At 42.0% G+C, this 22,593-nt stretch overlaps 1 protein-coding gene across 2 annotated transcripts in view; it reads left to right on the plus strand.

The window, feature by feature from the left end:
• FGF14 (fibroblast growth factor 14) overlaps nucleotides 1-22,593 on the plus strand; it is a 603,770-nt gene that overhangs the window by 554,593 nt on the left and 26,584 nt on the right. The gene's annotated exons all lie outside the window — the stretch shown is intronic.

Genomic DNA, 22,593 nt, shown 5'->3' on the forward strand with positions numbered 1-22,593 from the left:
CAACTCTTCACTATTTCCTTAGAAATGTAAGGCAACCTTAAAAAGCCACTATAGGGACTTCCCTGGCAGTCTAGTGGCTAAGACTTCACCTTCCAGTGCTGGGGTTGTAGGTTTGATTCCTGGTCAGGAAGTGAAGATCCCACATGCCTCAGAGCCCCCCAGAAACAAAGCATAAAACAAAAGAAGTGTTGTAACAAATTCAATATAAGAATTTAAAATTTTTTAAAGACCCCTATTCAGTGTTCATGCATGACATTCATTCATTTAAACTTGAAATTTCTATCATGATTATGATATGCTGAGGGTACATCAAAGACCATGACCAAGTTTTGTCTTCTTGGGGTTCATAGACCAGTGAACGAAAGAGAAATAAACAGGCAAACTGAGAATGCATGTAATTTCAGGCAATGAAAAACTCTTTGAGAATAAAATAAAGAGACAGAAGAGAATGGCAAGATTTATGTGGGAGCAGCTCCACTTTCCGTGGGACACTCTAGGGACACAAGGCTTCGATGAGATGAGAGGGAGGAGGAGAGAGAGACAGCACGTGGGGAGCGAGCATCCGCGTGGCGAGGTTGCTGGGGAGAGATCGCTGGGGCCTCGACCGCAAGGTTAAGGACCACGCGGTGACCCTGAGTGGGCAGCGGGAGGAGCAGGGAGAGGACGGCTGTTGTGCCTCGTGTGGCATGGGTCAGGGTCAGAGGTCAGAGCTGCAGGCAAAGATATGATCATGTAGGTCCTCTGAAGTAGAATAAGGAATTTGCTTTTTTTTTTTTTTTTTTCCTACGAGGGATGAGATATCATTGGTGATTTTAGAGCAAGGCGCTAACATCATCTGCTTTGGAGGAAAATTCAAGTTCCTCAATTCAATTAGAAAAATGCTTGTTAAACCTTGCGCTTCTCTTAATACTCCCCCTGCCCATGGCCTATGTATCAGTGCTGTACTGAGTTCTGTTCACGACAAATTGCAGGAAAGATCCTTCCAAGTCTTGGGCCAGGGCCGGGGGTGGCGGGGGTGGGGAATGCAAAGTTTTACAGGGTTTAGGAAGATTTGAATTAAGAAAAGAAAAGAAATGATGAAACAAATTTCCGGGGCACCACTCTATTCTACTTCACACAAAGGAAAGGAGGTCTCAGTATCTCTCATGATGCACAGTTTCGCTATTTAGACAGACACCAGTTGTTATAAGTTAATGATGGAGACTTTGACTTCATGTTTAAGTACAAAAGTAGCAAAGACTCTAAGTTGTAGATTGGCGTGTGTGTAATGAATGCTTTTTTCAAAGAAATGTTGCAAGGATTTCTTAGGAAAAAAAAAATTAGAACATATGCTGCCTCACAAGTGGCTGCTGGAAAACCATAAAGTCAGCAGCAATTTTTCTGGCAATTTTATGACAACTGCTTCCAAAAGACGGAGGGTAACAAAGAAACCCAGGGCGGCTTTATAAGGACACACAGTTTGTAGGATTTCGAAGCTCGGGTCTTAGTGATGGTAATTCTCTCATCAAATGACTGGGACAGATTGTTAGTAGTGAGTTATTTCAGCTTCATCTTAACTTTGCATAGGAAGTTTTGAACCACCACCACTCGGCCCATTCCAGATACCAAAGCCAGTGCTCCAGGGTAGGAAAGGAATTGACCAGTGCCACTCTGTTAATAAGAAGTTGTGCCAACACTTGAACTCAAGCCCGTTGGCTTCCAAAGTCTGTGTCCTTAATATTTTATCACAGGACAGCAGAGTGGGCATACATTCGTTCAGGGCATACACTTATTGGAGACAAAAAGATACTACTTTATTCACTGAAAAATATTTTATTAGCAAAATACGTAGCTCATACAATTTACCTTATTCCTCCTCCAGAACATAATCGTTTGACAGAAAAGGTGATGTCAGTTTTCCTTTCTGTGCATATAATAGTCAAATCAAATCACCATTGGAGCACCTTCAATAAGCCAAATTACCATTTGACATAAAGTGAGCACATTAAGACAGCAGTAATGATGATGAGGGCTTCCCTGGCGGCTCAGTGGTAGAGAATCTGCCCGCCAAGCAGGAGATGTGAGTTTGATCCCTCGGTGGGGAAGATCCCCTGGAGAAGGAAACAGCCACCCACTCCGGTATTCTTGCCTGGGACATCCTATGGACAGCGGCACCTGGCGGGCTACACTCCAGGGGTCACAAAGAGTCAGACACAACTTAGTGACCGAACAACAACAATGATTACAAGTGTTTTTTTGTGGAATATTCAGGTCAACAGTTCAAACCTGAAATATTTAATAACTCCTTTTCAGAAGCTTGTAAATTCCTTAATTTATATGTTTTTATGTTTAGCATTTTTTACATTTATGAAACACACTTGAGACATATTTCAAATGGAATTATCAATTTAAGCCCATTTTTTAAAATCTGAAAATATTGTTGAGGCACATTTTCCCCTGAATTGTTATTTCTTTGAAAGTTTTATTAGTCCCTGCAAAAAGATGACACAGTTGAATCTCTCAAAGTCTTTGAGTATTGGGGTCTGCTATTCTTTCTTTGACTGTAGTAAAGCCATGACCTGATTTCTAAGTTAGGAAGGAACTTTTATTATTATTAATATGTATAAATGACATTGTTGTCCACCTGACTTTAGGCCCCAACTGCTGTCTCTGGCCCTTTCAAAGATTCTTTAATAATATTTAAAGATAATGGGATGAGATAACTAAAGAAGGTGCCAGGATTAAGAGACTGGAGGAAGAAGAGAAGATGATGCTTTGATATCTTCTCTGACTTTTTCAGTCATTTCTTTTGTGTTCAGTAACAGTAGGATTACCAAGTATAACTAATCCTTGGTTGCCAGGCACACTTCACGAGAACAGAGAAATTTACAAATTGGTCAGATATTTTGGAAGAAACAGAAAGAGTAGAAGTCACTTTCCTTAAGAAATCACTGTCTATCCATGTATCCATAATATGCATATGTTCACACATGAATACAAATATACACAATCGTATTCAAAACCTATAGCACAGTCTATACACACTCTATAGAAAAGGGGAGATTTATGTGAACCAAATGAGCTAGGACTCATAAAAGGAGTAAAACTTGAACTGTGCCTTGAGAATGGTGAGCATTTGATAATGGGGACCAGAGGAGAAGGAGAGGTGAACATAGCAGAGCGTAGTAAAACTGAAAGTGAAAGTCGCTCAGTCGTGTCCGACTCTTTGCGACCCCATGGACTATACAGCCCATGGGGTTCTCCAGGCCAGAATACTGGAGTGGGGAGCCTTTCCCTTCTCCAGGGGATCTTCCCAGCCCAGGGATTGAACCCAAGTCTCCAGCATTGCAGGTGGATTTTTTGCCAGCTGAGCCACAAAGAAGATCTAGCAGAGCATAAGTAGATCCCAAGACAAGTCAATGAGTACATCATCAGTTAAAGTCAGTGATCAGCAAAGAGGTCGGCCTGCCTGTTGAAGAGGCTACCTGTAGGAGTGGTGTGAAAGAGCTTTGGCTGCTGGCTTAGGCCAGTTGCTAATGGCTTAGGCTTTCTGATTGGTGAATTGTTAACACAAGGAGAACCATGCTGAAGTGAGCTGTAATATTCACATGATGTGGGTAGTACTGGTAAGAAGTGGAAGAAAGGTTGGCTTAGCTAATAGCAATGGAGACTTTTAAGTCGAAAAAACACAATTGAGATTGTAAAGGACCAACCCAATTTAACTCTATCTGATGGTTCAGTTAGGGTGGGCAGACAGTTGCTCTTGGGTAGAATAACATCTTACAGCCACTTCTGAAGTCAATCATTTGACTGCCTGAACTTTTCTTTCCTGATTTATGGAAGCAAGCATCATAGCCATTTGATTTATCAGCTACTCTCACCAAGCAGCTCAAGGATACAGTTCCCTTCACATGTCTAATCACAGTTTCATTACAGAATGCATATAGATTTTTCCCCTCTGGGGTTCTAGAGAGCATCTGGGGTTAAGAGGAAGTCTGAAACCTCTCTCTCTAACCTTGAGACTAAATTAATGTTATTTTAGACTCAAAACTTCCTCCTGTGCATAGTAGATCATGAATGTAATTGAAAGGGATTTGAATCCCAGATGTTTACGCATTTGCAATATCCCAAAGGTTTCCCCCAGGGAGTCATTCTCCTTTGCAGTTAGAGACAATGGAAAAGCAGCCTCAAAGCAAGCCAACAGTGTCAGCTAAATTCAGATGTCAGCCTGGCTGCTTGGTGACAGCCCTGGAGTGTAACATGGTTACGCTAGGTCTCACATCAATTTCTGAATCTTGCCAATTATGATATTACGACAACTGTCTAACCAAGACTGGCATTTGAGCAAATGACCCCTCTTAATGACTATCCCTCTTTCATTCAGTAGGGCGGAACAAATCCTTTCTGTAACAAAGCAGGTTTCCAAGGACTCTCATTTAGAGAAATCTCAGTGGAAGAGGGACTGTCAACAGTGATGCTCTGCTCTGGGAAGCTACAAGTTAGATGAAGAGATAAGATAAAGAACATGAGGCAAAAAAAGAGCAGTGCTGGGTTTCTAAGTGTGAGATGGATAGGGTTTGCAGTCAGTGCTCTCTTTTCAGAGAGAAAGCTGTTTGCCTAGTTCTGCTGTAGACCATGGGGTCATCTCTCTAGCTTGTTGATTTAAAGTAATTGTGGAAGTTTGGTGACTCATGGACCAACACATTTGTTGTTGTTCAGTCACTCACTCATGTCTGACGCTTTGCTGCTCAATGGACTGGAGCACCCTGAGTTTTCCTGTCCTTCACCATCTCCTGAAGTTTGCTCAAACTCATGTTCATTGAGTTGGTGATACCATCCAACCATCTCATTCTCTCTTGCCCCCTTCTCCTCTTGCCCTCAGTCTTTCTCAGCATCAGGGTCTTTTCCAGTGAGTCAGCTCTTCACATCAGGTGGCCAAAGGATTGGAGCTTCAGCTTTAACATCAGTCCTTCCAATGAAGATTCAGGGTTGATTTCCTGGAGGATTGACTGGTTTGCTCTCCTTGCTGTTCAAGGGACTCTCAAGAGTCTTCTCCAGCACCACAGTTCAAAGGCATTGATTTTTCAGTGCTCAGCCTTTTTTATTGTCCAATTCTCACATCTGTGCATGACAACTAGAAAGATCATAGCTTTGACCATATGGACCTTTGTTGGCAAAGTGAGCTCTCTGAACCAACATATCTTTTCTTTTTATCACTTTTTTCCTCCAAGCGTGGCTGACTCTGTATGACAGTCTGTAGATAGGAAGGCCCATGTCCATTCTCTCAAACTTCCTCTGGAAACATTTGGACTCCTGAGAACGATCTGAGATATTTGCAATGACCTGGCCATTGAGCTGATTGGGGAAGAAGTTGGAGCCTGCGGTTCAGTCACTAGTCTTGTTCTGTGGCGTCTGATTCCAGGTACTTCAGGGGGAGAAGTATTGCAGGTTGTGAGGCTGGTAGAGCGCAGGAGCTACTGGGAGGGGACCCAGACACATAGCTTTAGGACATGTTGCCTTGACCACAACTTGACACAAGGATGTGCTTTGAAGAAGCGCGGGGTTTGTTCAGGGACTGGGTTCTCCTCGGCTCGGCTCAGCTTTCAGTGTCTATAACTGCAGCTGTGGCCTTCTGCGCATGTGGAAAAGGTTAGCTTGAAAGCTGCTCTTTTGCCAGCTGAGATCAGACACTGATCTGCAGAAATTGGGAGGGGATTTACTGTAATATCTCTGAACTGAAAATGAAGTCCCTAAATGGCAAGCTTCAGGAGAAAATAAACTCTGAGGATGACCTGTGGGCTCCCCGGATTCTGCCCTTGAGAAAGCACCCTAATAATTATGGCTTGGAGCGAAGACAGCCGGAATAACACCAAGCAATTTTCATTTTGGTGTTTCACAGAATAACTATGTTTCTCGAGCACAATCCTAAATTGTAATATCTTCAGGTTCTAACTGATTAACTGACAAATGTAGTTAAATAACTAGCTTTCACTCAGAGAGAGAAATGATGCAGAAAAAAACCTGCCTTCTGATATTCCCACTGATAGTGATGGAAAGTGTTGAGGTCTGAGACGTCTCTTCTGGATTCCCGGGTATGATTTTCGTCTATATTGATGGAAGTGCCAAATACATCTTGCCAATAAGAAAACAGAAGTTTAGGAGGCTGTCCCTGTTGATTGGGCTGGTTTTTCATTTCAGAGAATTATATAGCACTTTCATGAACTTTCCAGCATCCTGGAAAAACATTGCTATGCCATGTATGTTATAATTATCCTTAGAATACGGTGTTTCTAGTTGAGAGGCTTGTGTACGTGACCTGAGCATTCTAGCTCATGTGCATTAGTTAGTAGCAAGGAGTTGTTGCAAGAGGTACAGATGCTTTTCCCCCTCAGCTCGGAGACTATTAATATCAAATGAAAGCACATACCAACATCAGGAGGAACACAGCCTCTATGCCTCTCCAATTTCATTTTACATTACCTGACGACTTCATGGAATCCTTTAGGTGTAAACTGTACATTTTTCCTAGTATCTTTGTCCTCCCTTTAGACTTCAGTCCTTGCTATACTAATCTACACAGAGGCAAGGAAACAAGTCTCACTGCCTCTCTTATTTCCCCCTAAGATTTGTTGCTTAAATGTAAGAGAAACCCCTTGGCAACTCAACATTCCTCCTTCCCTCCCCCCAGCCTTCCAGAATTTCTCAGCTCCTCACAAGTGTGTTTTCTCCTTATGGAGAAGTTGATTTGGTTCCATTTATAAAAATAGCAGCTGTTTAAATGGGAAAAGCTTTCCCTTATATCGTCTTTGGGCCAAATGTTTTTCTGAAAACACACTTTTTTTTTTTCCCTAGTGGAGAAGACAGATTCTAAGTGGATTCATGGTTCATCAAATCGTTAAAGAGTTTTCTGGGGGTTAATGCACTTGAACACTAAGTTCACATAAGTGCCAAAATGAAATATGTGAATTAGATAATGGTTCTATATAATTGTATTATATGTATGTGTGGTTTGCACATATGTATATTATATATACAGTCATGTTTGTATATTGATATGACATTATATTTATCTCCTATATAGAATTTTATATAGTGATTTTTTTTCTTGGAAGGCGGGACGTGTAGCCAATATAAATCGTTGTTTAAATTCTATTTTCTCTGTCCCAGGAAAGCAAAAAGAGGATTCTGTAGCCCTTTTCTCTAGTCCTTTTCAAGCTCACGCATGCATCACCAAATTCAAACTTTTTAGTTTCTCCAGCTAAAAATATACTCCAATTTTTAGTATATCCAGGAACAGCTGGATGTGACCTTGGAGTTCAAAAGTGCACTGTCTTGCCCAATGTATGAATCACTCTATCGTCTGTATTAGCCTCTGTTTGAACATTTCCACCAATGGTAGTGTCAGAGAGTGGCCAGAGATAGGAGTGAGGCCGGGGTGTGTAAGGCTTCAGAACCAACAGAACCTTCTTCAGCCCCTTTGGCCACAATAAATGTGTGTAAAAGTCAAGCAAAACACTGCCCTTAGGTGATGAATTGGGCTTGCTTCAACATGGGTCTCTTGAAGTCTCCTATCCCTGTCTACCACCAGGCTGCTCTATTCTTTAAGGCACTCCACCCCTTTTAAAAAAAATTGACCATTTTAATTTTGTTTGTTTTCATTTATCTATGGCCGTGCTGGGTTTTTGTTGCCGCTCACAGCCTTGCTCTAGTTGTAGCAAGCAAGGGCTATTCTTTAGTTGCAGGGTTCAGGCTTCTCACTGCAGTGCCTTCTCTTGGTTCCAGGGCACACAAGCTTCAGTAGGTACAGCTCATGGGCTCCAGAGCGCGGGCTCAGTAGTTGTGCACATGGGCTTAGTTACACAGCAGCATGTGCGATCTTCCTGGACCAGGGAATGAACCTGTGTCTCCTGACTTGCAAGGGGATTCTTTACCACTGAGCCACCTGGGAAGCCCTTTTAATATTTATTTATTTACTTATTTGGAGGCAACAATACCATTTCACTAAACTTGTCTTTTCCAGGCTAAATTGTTTGCTTCTTCAGCAAACAATCAAAGCATGTATCAAAGCAGTCAGTCCTAAAGGAAATCAGTCCTGAATATTCGTTGGAAAGTCTGATGCTGAAGCTGAAACTCCAATACTTTGGCCACCTGATGCAAAGAACTGACTCATTGGAAAAGACCCTGATGTTGGGAAAGATTGGAGGTGGGAGGAGAAGGGGACAACAGAGGATGAGATGGTTGGATGGCATCACCAACTCAATGGACATGAGTTTGAGTAAGCTTCAGGAGTTGGTGATGGACAGGGAAGCCTGGTCCGTGGAATCACAGAGAGTCAGACACAACTAAGGCACTGAACTGAACTGAACTGATCGATAGTAGTAGTAACCACTGATTTATTTATAGCACTTTGGAGCTTCTAAAGCACTTCCACATGTTCTCCTATTTTACGTGCATAGCAACAACTATAGATTCTTCATTTTACTAGTGAGGAAACCCAGGCTCAGAAAGGATAAGTCACATACCTTAACAATCGACTCCACAGTACTTATTGAATCCCTACTATGTGCCAAGCACAGTAGAAAATCCTGGGATGTATGAGGAAATAAAATAAATGTGGTGCCACTTCTGTACATCTTATAATCTAGTGGGGATGGCATACATTTAAAAAAATCACTACAGATGACTCTCAGGTAAAAGTCACATTTGGGGCAGAGTTAGAACTTTTGCACAAGTCTTCTGCCTCCAAACGAATGTGGTAGGACTACTGCCTTCACTGAAGTGGACATTTGTTTGTATTAATGAGGTTCAATTAACCTAGTCTGTCTGACCACCAATCAGACATGAACTCTTGGCATGAACTCTTTTTGAGATTGATGCTCTCCTTTCTATAGCTATAGAACTGGGTGGGGTCTGCACAGCTATGATCAATTTAAAGGAGAACTTCACATTGATTTTCTATTAAATCTTGTTTTGTCATTTTTTTCTCATCACTCTAATTTGCCAGCATACTTTTGAACTTTTATTTGATCTTCTCCTACATGTTAGTTCTTCCTCTCTTTTTCTGTTATCTGCGGGTTTTATGAAATTGTGTTTACCTATATCACAAGCAAAAAAAAAAAAATGCCCACAAGTGCTTGTGTGGAAGAGCATACATTTGTCATTAGTTGCAAATTAGATTTCCTATCAGCCAAGTAACCTTGGGCAAATAGCGTCCTCTCTGAGAACATCTGATTACTCATCTGTGAAATGAAGAAACCGGGCCAGAGAATGTTGAAAGGATTCCCCTGTATTAAACGTTTTATGATCCAATGTGTTTGAAAGCATTATGCTGAGTTTTTAATCCTTGTCTTCTGGTGTACAAAAAAGGAAATGCAGAGCATACAGTGATATAAACTGAAGGATATCACCCCCCTCTTCACTAATGGAAGAAAGTAAGCCAGTAAACACTGGCCCGAAACCATACAAAAATGACCAAAGTGTAAGACTTGTCAAACCTTGCCTTAATCTAAGACAATGGCTTCGTGAAGCCCCTAATAGTCTCTTTGGGTGTCTCCTTTTTAAAATATTTAGAAACCAACAATGAATAGACATTATAAAATCTAATAATTATTTAAGGATAGTCTGTGTTGCTCAGTCGGTAAAGAATCCACTTGCAATGCAGGAAATCTGGGTTTGATCCCTGGGTCAGGAAGGTCCTCTGGAGAAGAAAATGACAACCCACTCCAGTATTCTTGCCTGGAGAATCCCATGGACAGAGGAGTCTGTCGGGCTACAGTCCATGGTGTTGCAAGAGTCGGACATGACTTAGCAACTAATGCACCACCACCACAAGAATAGTCTGTACTTTGAGGTCTTCAGTGAGCCCGCTTTTTCTCCTCTATGTAGGAAAATGATCCTCGATTCTACAAGCAATACCCCTCACAGGCTTCTTTCCAAAATCTGTCTAATAAAGGCAATTCCTATTTTCTAACTTTAATGTTACAATGCATTTGTGTCTCTGAACCTCAGTCATTTGTGGATTCTTTTGCCTTAATATTGCTTCACTAAGTCACCTAGTGTACCTGTTTTACATCAGCCCTGTTTGGGTTGCAGTATGTGTGACCGTTTAGTCCTGTCATTATCTTAAACTTGCTAATTAGAGAGAATTAAAAGTTAATGAATAGAAAGTTTCACAACTTTCAGCCAGGGATAAATGGGAAGTAATTACAGCAGCCAAAACGTCTCTATCCTGAGACGAGAGAAAAATGAAGAGGGCACCCACCTCAAAATGTAACCAGTAGGCTCTGCAAAGTAGAAAGTTCTGTCCTGGTATCATGGTTTAAAGACAGGCTATTTGGAATTTCCCTGGTGGCTCAGCAGCAAAGAATCCACCTGCCAATGCAGGAGACCCGGGTTCGATCCCTGGGTCAGGAAGATCCCCTGGAGAAGGAAATGGCAACCCACTCCAGTATTCCTGCCTGGGAAATCCCATGGACTTGGACCTTGGTGGTCTACAGTCCATGGAGTCACTAAAGAGTCGGACCCAACTTAGCAACTAAACAGCAACAATTCCAAATGTGCAACTATGTCAAGCAATGTGAGACGTATTTTCTATATCCTCCGAAAGATTACTCTGTGTTAATTATATCAAACCATGGAGGACTAATTACCCAATAACAGTGAATTGGCTGCTAGATTGTGCAGCTAAAAAAATTCTTCTCTTCAGTGACTTAGTTCCTTGAAGGCTTCTCATAATGTATCCAGGCTGTTTCTGGTCTGGAGAGCTTCCCTTGGATCCTTATCAATCCAATAATCCCTGCTCTAGTCCAATAATGTCTGTCCTTCCTTGGGACTGTTGATGCAACTGCATTCAAATTTATTATTTCTTACTTACTACATTTTATTGAAATATCTCAAAGGCAAGCATCAAATTCTATCTGTATGATAGCATTAATTTTTAATCAATGTAGGTACAAAGTCAAGGTGGTATGAGTACTTACCTTGTATGTAAGAGTGTGTTTTGTTTTTTAAGCTGGTTCTCTTTAAATTATGCATATTCTTAGTTGGAAAACTATTAAAATGTCTTGAAAACAGAAGTTAAAATCAAATATGTAGAATCCCTAGTTTCATAAAACTCAAGTTGAAGAGATTTTGAGTGTTTTACGTGAAAATGTTCTGTCAGCCCATTCCTTAAGTTCACATTTCAGAGAATCCGGCTATCTGTTATACGCTGTATCCAACTCTTTGCAACCCCATGGACTGTAGCTTCCCAGGCTCCTCTGTCCATGGAATTCTCCAAGCAAGAATACTGGATTGAGTTGCCATTTCCTTTTCCAGGGGATGTTCCCGACCCAAGAATCGAACCTGTTTCTCCTGCATTGCAGGCTGCTGCTTTACTGTCTGAGCTAGTTATATGTTGGGGACCAAATAAATATTCAGTACTACAACATCTCTGATTGAGTAAAAAGCAAGATGTCTGTTTTAGAAACAACAGTGTGTGCTAAAGGGCTTCAGTCTTATCTGACTCTTTGCAACCCTGCCAGGCTCCTCTGTCCATGGGGTTTCTCAGGCAAGAATACTGGAGTGGGTTGCCGTGCCCTCCTCTGGGGGATGTTCCCCACCCAGGGACTGAGCCTGTGTCTCTTATATCCCCTGCATTGGCAGGTGGGTTCTTTACCACTAGCGCCACCTGAGAAGCCCCAGAAACAGCAATGCATTCCTCAAAATTGTAAAAACACTAAAATATAAATGAGGGCATTGCAGAGGAAAATGAGAAAGTTATTTTAGGCTGTCATTTTTGTATTCAATTTTCTATTCTCAATTTTGTATTCAAACGTATCTCATCATGTAACAAGATACTTAAATTTTAAATCCACACTTAAAAATGTAAAAAGGCAATGTTGTCATTTCTAGAAGAACACATTTGGTAACAAAAGTGACCGTTTTTCTCCTCTGTGTAATTAGTTGCTTACTTTGGAGAGGTTCCGCCGAAAGGCTAGCATGGCCATAACAGTTACTACTGCTTTTAAATTTCCATCTCTTATTTCTGCCTCTCTGGGACGACCACTTTACCCCCAGCTGTCCCCAGATCAATGATATTGCTGTCTCTCTGGCTCAGGTCACATGACTTTTTTTTTTTTAACTTTTCCCAGTTTCTCTCAAAATCATATTAGGATAAAATATTACATGAGTTTGTAGCAGAGATTTAGTAAGATGTGAACACACATATAGAGCTTATTCTTGGATTTTATTTTTACTTTCAAGTTAGTGCCATCAGACAGTCATTTAATATACTTTGCTGCAACGTATCAGCTTCTATCTAGGAAAGCCTTGCTTTGTATTTTCAACCCAGGCTGCGTTTTTGAAACTCTGGGGAGCCCTAAAAAAAAAAAGTATGACCTAGTATCACACCAGACTAATTAAATCAGGATCTCCAAGGATCTGCCTTCTAGCATCGGTATTTAAAACAGCTCCCTAGTGGATTCTCAAATGTAATGATGGTGGATAACCATAGCTCCATACAATATGACTGGCTGCTTCCTTAGACATATGAATCATAGTCTGTATTAGTTTGTCATCACACAGGTGCTAGGAAAATTTTTGGAAAAAAGGGAGAAGTAAAGACCTGCAATAGTTGAGGCTACTTGAGGCAAGCTCTGATATTAATTATCTTCTGCTGATATAAATTGAGGACAAACAGACAAAAATTCTGGGACAGTGATAAATTGTGTTGCTAGTTTAGTAAAGTAAGGACTGTCATGTATAATGTAAGAAAACTCTCCCTTTTATTTGGAACACTTTGCTATGGGATGACTAGAAGGAAAGTTCATCTCAGTCCCTGTATTAGATTCCTTGCTGTTTAGTTGCTCAGTTGTGTCCAACTATTTGCAACCCCACGGACTGTAGTTCACCAGGCTCTTCTGTCCATGGAATTTCCTGGTAAAAATCCTGGAAGGGGTTGCCATTTCCTCTCCAGGGGATCTCTCCGATCTAGCGATGGAATCCGTGTCTCCTGCATCGGCATTGGCAGGCAGATTCTTGATCACTGAGGCACCTGGGAAACCCATGTTATTCTCCTTCAGTTGCTGTAAAATATGACCACAAACTGGGTGGCATTAAACAACAGGAATGTATTCCCTCACCGTTCTGGAGGCAGACTTCTTAAATCTTGTGCGTCACGTGGTGGCTCTTTCCAGAGCTTCTGAGGACACATCTGAGCCCTGACGCCCTCCCACCTTCCGCTGGTGGCCTGCAATCCTTCGCATTCCTTGGCTTGTGGATTCCGCACCGCAGTCTCCACCTCCAGCTTCACCTGGCCTTCTCCCCTCTGTCTGTGCCTATGTCTTCATGCGCCTTTTTAAATAAGGTCATCAGTCATTGTATTTAGGGCTCACCCTAAACTAGGGTGACCTAAATTTCACTTAAATCATTACATCTGCCAAGACTCTGCCTCCAAGTCAAATCACAGCAAGAAGTTCCAGGTGGACATGAATCTGGGGAGGGCACTACTGAGCCCAGTATAAGCCTTGTTGATACTGGACTTTTCTGCAGCTTTGGCTGTCATTCGACACTCTTGCTACACTGCCCCAGCCCCCGGCCCAAGTCTTCCACGTACACTTTGCATCTTCCGCTTACTTCTGTCATAAACATCTCTAACACCATACTGCAAAAGTCTGTTGCATACCTGTTTTCTCCCACAGTCTCTGAAATCCTAGAGGGCAGGGGGAGTGGTTTATTCAGGCTTGTTTGTGATCACCTAACATGAGTTCTCAGGTGGTGCAGTGGTAAAACATCCGCCTGCCAGTGCAGTAGGTGCTGGAGACGTGGGTTTGATCCCTGGGTCAGGAAAATCCCCTGGAGGAGGAAATGGCAGCCCACTCCAGTATTCTTGCCTGGAGAATCCCATGGACAGAGGAGCCTGGAGGGCTGCAGTCATGGGGTTGCAAAGAGTTGGACATGACTGAGTGAGTAAAAACACACACACATATATCTGTACTCCAGTGTCAGCGCTATTTACAATAGGTAAGATGTGGAGGCAACCTAAATGTCAACATAAGTGTCCATCAACAGATGACTGGATAAAGATGATGTAGTACGTATATACGATGGAATATTAGCCACGAGAAATAGTGAAATAATGCCATTTACAGCAACAAAGATGGACCTAGAGATGATCATACTAAGTGAATGAAGTCAAAACAAATGTTATATGATACTGCTTATATGTGGAATCTAAGAAAATGATATGAATAAACTTATTTACAAAATAGAAACAGACTCACAGATAGAAAACAAACCTGTGGTTACCAAAGAGGAAAAAGGAAGGGAAAGAGAAATAAGCTTGAGAATAGCAGATACAAACTACTATATGTAAAATAAACAACAAGGACCTGCTATGTAGCACAGGGAACTATATTCAAAATCTTGTAATAAACCATGATGGAAAAGAGTCTAAAGTATATGTAGATACTCTTGCTACCACTTTCACACATAGGTTGTAGCATGGAGGAACCAATCCGAAATGGAACAATAAGAGCAGTTGGCTCACAAAATGCCAATTATATGCTGTGTGCATGAAGCATCACTTTATAGCAGACACATGGAGAATTCACATGCAGGAAGTAACTGTCTATAAGGGATTATGTTGAACCCAGTGGTATTACTGAGTTGAAAGCAAAGCATCTTTTTATTACCATTATCCTAATCTGTGGCAGAGGTCCCCAGACCGACACTGTCAGCTGTCAGGTCCTGCCCTTTAGAGACTTCATGGATTTACAACTTTGACCAAGTAGGGGTCTGCACTCAATTGGAAACAGAGGGGGTTTTAATTATTTCTGTTTTTCTTTTTGTAAGATTAATTCAGATTTCATTAACTCAGATTTCTTACAGCTGAAATATGAAGCAAGGAAGGAAAGTAATAGACTTGAGAGAAGAGGGTGTAAGTCTCAGAAGCAGAGTAATACCCTCTAGTCTACTGTTTAGTCATACCGACCAAAGACACTCTTGCTCCCGCTCGCATACACAGGTTGTAGCATAGAGGAACCCATCCGAAATGGAACGGGAGGAGTGGTTGGCTCACAGAATGCCAATTATATACTGTGTGCATGAAGCATCGCTTTATAGCAGATACATGGAGAATCCAGATGCAGGGAGTCACTGTAAGGGATGATGCTGAACCCAGTGGCCTCGCTCTCACTTTGTGGTTTATTAAAATGCTAATTCTCATTTGAATCCCGGTTAACCGCCATATAACCAGTTTAAAATGCAGAATAGGTTATCTTAGAAAGGTAAATTTGAAGATATGTGAAAATAATTAAATGCTTTGAAAATTTGCTGGATTCCTTTCCTCACGACCTCCACCTTGTGCCCATTTTGCTCCTAAATCATGACATTCCTTTAGAGCAGTTAGTTACCCAGGGTGACTTTGCCCTTCCTCCCCAGGCACTGTTTGGAAATATTTCTGTTTGTCACAGTTTGAGGAGACGGTGCTGATGGCGTCTCTTGGGAAGTCAGGGATGCTGGTAAACATCTTGCATCACAGAGGACAGCATCTCCCCTTCCTGCCCAAAGCAAATAATTATCTGGTGGAAATGTCAGTAGTCCCCATGTTGAAAGATTCTGCTTCAGAATAAATGAGGACAGGGAAGAGGAAGACATTGGCTCTCAAGCTAGTCAATCTCATTCATGGTTACTCACCTGTTGTTTGAAGGACCCTTCTACACCGGAGCAAAGATGGGGCTAGGTGATCACCAGTGAGGTTTAATTACTCAGCACATTTGCTCTGCTCCACACCTCAGGTCCATCCAAGAGCTTAACTGGTGCAGTTTGCTTGACAATTACACAGCACTCTCTCACCCATTATCACATGTGATATTCACAATTCTGTGAGATAGTGGGGGCAAGTCCTGAGATTGTCACATGAAGATCAGAAAACTGAAGCTGAGAGCTTAGAGACCCATGGATGGGATGAGGCACAGCCCACGGGAGAGGTCCCTGGGTTCCAGCTATGCGGCAGTGCATTGTCTGTGGAGAACCAATAAACAACGTACTGACTGGAGACATATTAATACATCTTTTCTTTTCCAAACAGTATTATCCAAAGGTATTTCAATATTCACTTACATAACAAATAGCTAGCCATAGGTATTTGGGGTTTCCTTTGTGGTTCAGTTGGTAAAGAATCTGCCTGCAATGCAGGAGACCTGGGTTCAACTCCTGGGCTGGGAGGATCCCCTGGAGAAGAAAATGGCAACCCACTCCAGTATTCTTGCCTGGAGAATCCCCATGGACAGAGGAGCCTGGTGGGCTACAGGCCATGGGGTCGCAAGAGTAGGACACGGCTTAGCAACTAAACCACACCACCAGCAGCCATAGGTATCAGATTCTGTAAAGATCCCCCAGTCGATAATGTGAAATAATAATGATGAGACCAACTATTGACTGCTCTGCGCTACCCTTCTAAACACTGACAGTGATGAAGCATCATTTCCCATGAGACAGACCTCACCTAGCCCTGCCATCCTAGTCTTCCACTGCTTTGGGAAACTGAGTACCTTCATCCCAAATTAAAATCAGAGGAAGCATGAGTGCATAGGTATGATATCGAATTCCAAAACTCTGGTCTCCATACACATGGCTCTGTTACCGTCCCAGTCTAAATATTGTAACTGAGGTTTTGTAACTTTCAAGGGAAAGAAGAAGTAGGCCCTGAAAATGCCGTTAAATCCAAATAGTTTGGGCAGATTCTGTATTGATACTGGTGCATTGAGTCCAGCTGAAGAACTCCACTTCTTATACAAATCAGTGATCTAGAAGGTTCCTCCTGCCTTTCTCCGGGTCTTGCCACTGCTGGGGACAGCTGGCCAGGGAATTTTATGCCTTTTATTTTGCACAGATAAAATCATCTGTTACACCTGTAATCATGGGCCCTTCTTCTGTGTAATTTTCTCTCAAGTTCCAACTCTGCCAAACTCCCCAGACCAGAGGCTCTTACTCCTGTGCCTCTGGAAACTTCCAGCACACTCAGTGCCCTACATTTGACTTTCTTTTTGATGAGAGGGGAGCTGGCAGTTGCTCGTCTGAAAGATAGCCCCTGACCTGCTCGCCGTGGAATGGAAGGCTGCAGGCTGGAGTTGCGGTGTGTGTTTGGCACTGTTTTCAAAGATGTTTCCCCCCGGCTGTGTCAGCGGCCTGACAAAATACAGCTCCTTGACTAGCATGAAAATGTTTCTTGGGGCAAGAGGGAAACCATGATGAGGGAGGGAAGATTTGACTTGATACAGATTCGGGAAGATGAAATGTGACAATTGCTAATACCTCACAGTTCAATAGAAACCGGCGCATTTCGGGTTCCCAGCAGGTACAGCAGCATATAGAAAGTGTGTATGTATTGAAGTATAAAGAAAAGTGTGAAAATTCTGTTGACCACACTGTGGTTCTCTCCACCTATTAATAACTAGAGGACCCTTCCAACAGTGCCTGCTGGACCGGCCCTCTTGGTTTTGTCATTTTTTACCTTCTTCACCCACCTTGTATAATCGCCCAGCTCTACATTAGCAGGCAGATTCTTTACTGCCTGAGCCACCTAGGAAGCCCCAGATGAACAAGAGCTGTCTGGATTGGTATTTGTTACTGTCGTTCAGTCGTGTCCAACTCTTTGTGACCCCATGGACTGCAGCACTCCAGGCTTCCCTGTCCTTCACCATCTCCCGGAGTTTGCTCAAATTCAGGTCCATTGAGTCAGTGATGCCATCCAACCATCTCATCTTCTGTCACCCCTTTCTCCTCCTGCCCTCAATCTTTCCCAGCATCAGGGTTTTTCCAGTGAGTTGGCTCTTCGCATCAGGTATGTATTGGAGCTTCAACTTCAGCATCAGTCCTTCCAATAAATATTCAGGGTTGATTTCCTTTTGGATTGACTGGTTTGATCTTACTATCCAAAGCACTCTCGAGAGTCTTCTCCAGCACCACAGTTCGGAAGCATCAATTCTTTGTGCTCAGCCTTCTTTATGGTCCAATTCTCACATCTGTGTGTGACTACTGAAAAAACCATAGCTTTGACTATGGTTAAACCATATCTTTAACCATAGCTTTTGACATAGATGGACCTTTGCCAGCAAAGTGACATTTCTGCTGGATTGGTACTATATTTCTTTAATTTTTATCTTATATTGGAGCATAGTTGATTAACAATGCTCTGTTAGTTTCAGATGTACAGCAAAGTGATTCAGTGATTTATGCATCTATTCTTTTTCAAATTCTTTTCCCATTTAGGTTATTATAGAATATTGAGCAGAGTTCCCTGTGCCATACAGTAGGCATGAATTGGTATTAAATTTATGTGTTACTTAAGGTTATATTTCTTCTTAGTCTTTCAATGGCTAGCTTAATGCACAGTGTGAAAAAGTGTCATGCTCCCAACAAAAGCCGTTTGGTACAATAAATTAGTGAGTTTATTGGATAAAATTTCAAATTCAGTCTGAAAGTCTGGCTTTTCCAAAATGGAGTTAGAAGAGTTCATTGAAAAGTTTACCCAGCTAAAGGCAAATATCATCAATTTCATAGTAGGGCATGCTGTTTTAAAATATTGCATTACTGCATGAGATTTAATGCAGCCATCTGTGACTGAACACTTTTCAAGTGTGCACACATTTCTATAAGCCCTTTCCAAACATGTCAAGGAGTGCAATTAAGGAATCACAAAATGACACTGCCGTCAGGGTTTTGGGCTTCATCCACTGTATTCAAGCCTTCTTACTATGCAGCAACCTACAGTACAATACAGTACCTGGCCCTTTGTCTCACCTGGATCATCAGTACATCCTGTCCGTGCTCAGAATGTCAGCTGAAGCCAGCAGACATAAAAGGACTGGACTTAACTCGTTTCGCCCCAGTTCTAGCTCCTTGCCAGTCTCTCCGTCTGGGGCTCTCTTGTTAGCTTATTTCCCCAGAGATGAGAGCCTTTCATTGTGATTTTAAGCCCCTGGATTGTGAACTGAGTATTTACTCACCCCTTTGCTGTCAGCACGGAATAGAGGGCTTTTTCATGGCTGTGAATTTACCCAAGAAACCTAAGTGAGCATGTATCTGCCGGTGGCCTTCCTGCCAGGCCCTGAAGCTGAAAGGACTCTTGATGGTGGGAGCTTATGGTCAGATGGGTTCCACGCTTTAATCTCTCCCTGGACTGGCCAAGTGACAGACACTAGTCATTCTGGACTTTCAAATACCCCACAGGACAACTGACATTATGGTATGAGGTTTTCTTAGAGTTTTTCAACTAGCTAAAATATCTCTCCATGTGTCATTATCTTGTGTCTCCTCATTTTTAAGATTATGTAAATTACAGTGGGGAGGTTGTTTTACGATTTCCCCTACATGATCTATGATTTATTTGGAGATTCACAAAGTGTATTATTTGAGTCAAAAGTTATTGTTAATGTATATTGAATACAGAATCACACAGCATCATTTTGTTTTCATATAATGAATGTCCCTAATTTAAGGCCTTTGTCTTTTAACTTTTGTTAATAAATAGCATTGGAAAAGGAATGTACCTAATTTATATTTTGATCTGAAAAGTAAGATTGCTGTAGTAGAATTTTATCTAAGATCTGAATTCTTAATAAGGGGTTTCAGTCAATACTCTTTTTTTTTAAATCTTTCAAGATGGTAATTCATTAGACAAAGTATCAAGCATGCTGACTTTGAAATTAAAAAAAAAAAACACTTTTTAATTTATTCTCAAAATCTTCCTTGAATGCTTATTTTATGCTAATGGACTGTTCTTGGTGCGTGGGAGTCCAGTGAATACATCCAAGTCACTGCTCTCTTGAAGTTTACATTTTTGTGGAAGGAGACAGTTAATAAACAAACAAAAAACACAGTGGCTATTGGCAAGAGAAACATAAAGCAATGTGAGCAAGAAAGGGCATGTCCAGTGTGAGGAAAGGGATCTGCTTTAGAAGAGCTGGTTCTTAGGTGTCTCTAATAAGGGGATGCTTGGGCAGAGACATGAAGACCCTGAGGAAGAAATGGGGTCTTGTGGACATGAAGGGAAGAGCACTCCTGGTAGGAAAAAGAGCAATGCAAAAACCCTGCGGTGGAAGTCTGTGCAATGGATGGAGACGCGCTAAGCGGCCGTGGGCTCAGTTCCCATTGCGCGCGTGCTCAGTTGCCCAGTCCTGTCCGACTCTTTGTGGCCCCAGGGACTGGAGCCCGCTAGGCTCCTCTGTTCATGGGGTTTCCCAGGCAAGAATACTGGAGTGGGCTGCCATTTCCTTCTCCATGGGATCTACCCGACCCGAAGATCAAACCCGCATCTCTTGCATTGGCGGGTGGATTCTTTACCACTGAGCCACCAAGGAGGCCCATATTTTTTTTTGTTGTTATATACATCTGTTTATTTTCTGAATTCCACATTTAAGTGGTAACACAGTGTTTGTCTTCCCCTGTCTGACATTTCACAGTACTCTTTAGGTCCATCCATGTTGCTGCAAATGGCAGAATTTCATTCTTTTTATGGCTTAGTAGTATTCTATCAGGGCTACATACTACAGCTTCTCTATCCATTGGTCTGTTGATGGGCACTTCGGTTGCTTCCATATCTTGATGGCTTTTAATCAAATGCTTTGAGCAAATGCTTTGAGCACCTGAATCATTGGAAGGCCACTTTATTTTTTTTTATTTTTCATTTATTCAACAAGTGTTAGTATTTATTGAATACTTGCTATGTTGAGACATGGGGAAGGCACCATGTAAGACTGATTTTTCCCTCTATAGTTTCTGTACTCCAGAAGCTAATCAATCCTTCCTACCTTACAAGTGTCATCAGCTAGCCTATATCTACTTCCTTCCTTCCTTTCTTCCTTCCCTCTTTCCTTCTATCCATTCACACACCCATCTATCCATGCATCCTAGGCTTTGTTCCAAAAAGGAACTCAGGAGGCTACAAGAACTCTTGGAAGGCCATCGTAAAAGTGCACTTTTGCATATTTTTACAGATTTTGTTACCACATTAATTCTCCCTGTGACAGTCTTTGTGACTCTGAAAATTATATGAATAGACAACATTTGACAAGAGGTGTTGATAGGAAACACATTAAGTCACCCGACTCCCTAGGTCTTTATAAACAAAGGCTATTTTACTACAGGATACATGCTAGACAAGAAGTACTGAACATACAGTAAACTCCAAATAGATACATTGTATTTCTGAGACTCCAGGAGCTAAATGGTTCCAAGGAATATAGTTGAAAGAGTTTTTTTGCCTTTCTTTCTGAGATGCTAGTTCATATTTCACTCAGATGTATCTCTGTCAAAAGTAGTTTCATCTAAGGGTATTTTGTTCACTTACCTTAACTAAAAAAGTATATTTTCCTTTAGTTGCTGATGCGGTAGTCTGTGTGAAAAGAACCATCAGAATTGGCCCTATTTTTGGTAGGCTCAGAAATTGGTATTAGATAAAAAGATGTGAGATTTCCCTGGAAGCTGGGAAATCCTGTTTCTTTTTCATAGTTTATGAGGTTATTTAGCTGCCACTAAGCTTAGCTTATAAGAAGAAATGGGAGCAGCCTCTGAAGATTCCAGACTGATCCTCTCATTTATCTGAACTCCATTTCTACTTCTGCAGAAAAGAGCCAGGTGATAAATCTGGTCCTCTTTCCTCTATGAGAGTAGCTCCCACTCAAGGGCATCTATTCCAAGTCTCAACGGGTGAAACCATGAGGACTGGGAAGTGCCTTCGAGATCATTGGGTCCTTCCTCTTAACTTCACAGTCGAGACCCCAAAGATCATTTCCTCAAAACTAACATGGGTAGAAAGAGCCTATGTAAAATGGAAATAGGTGATGTGAACCTACCTTTTCAATGTAGAGATCAGAGGTTCAGAATTATAGAAATGTATGCTTCCCTGGGGGCTCAGAGGGTAGAGAATCTGGCTGTCCAGCAGGAGACACAGATTTGATATCCGGGTTAGGAAGATGCCCTGGAAGAAGAAATCGTAACCCACTCCAGTATTCTTACCTGGGAAATCCCATAGACAGAGGAGCCTGGTGGGCTACAGTCCATGGGGTCGCAAAGAGACAGACACGACTTAGTGACTAAAACATGACTTAACAACATTCAGCAGTGCAGTGGGAGTGGGCACCCAGAGAATGAGGTTGTTGGAGGATCTATGAGGATGTTGGATAACCAGGCTTTGATTGGAACCAAGAGTAACCCAGTCCAGGCTGAAGCCATCTGCATAGGATGTATAACTGGTAACATTTGCACCACCCTATGAGCTCCTTATGGTCGTTAGCAGCCCCCACCACACACTCGGATTCACCACCACAATCCCCACTTCACCAGGCTCTCTAATACATTGAGTACCTGTTTCATCCCCTGAAGATTCAGATTCCCACCTGGAGCATCTGACTGGCCACTTTGGATGCTATGTGGTACCCTAGTGGCTCACAGGCTGGGATGGGAAGTGGGAGGATTGGAGGCAGGTGGGTCCCTGCCTCTTGCCCCTATTGATTCTCCACAGATCTGGAGAAGTCAAATGACCAATGCCCTGCACAAATCTACATAGTTTTGCATACAGATCTGTTTCACACTTCAGTCCTAAAGCAATCACAGGGTCTGGGTAAGGTATGG

The sequence above is a fragment of the Odocoileus virginianus genome, chromosome 8 (genome assembly GCF_023699985.2).
Source record: "Odocoileus virginianus isolate 20LAN1187 ecotype Illinois chromosome 8, Ovbor_1.2, whole genome shotgun sequence".
In the NCBI taxonomy this organism is placed as follows: domain Eukaryota; kingdom Metazoa; phylum Chordata; class Mammalia; order Artiodactyla; family Cervidae; genus Odocoileus; species Odocoileus virginianus.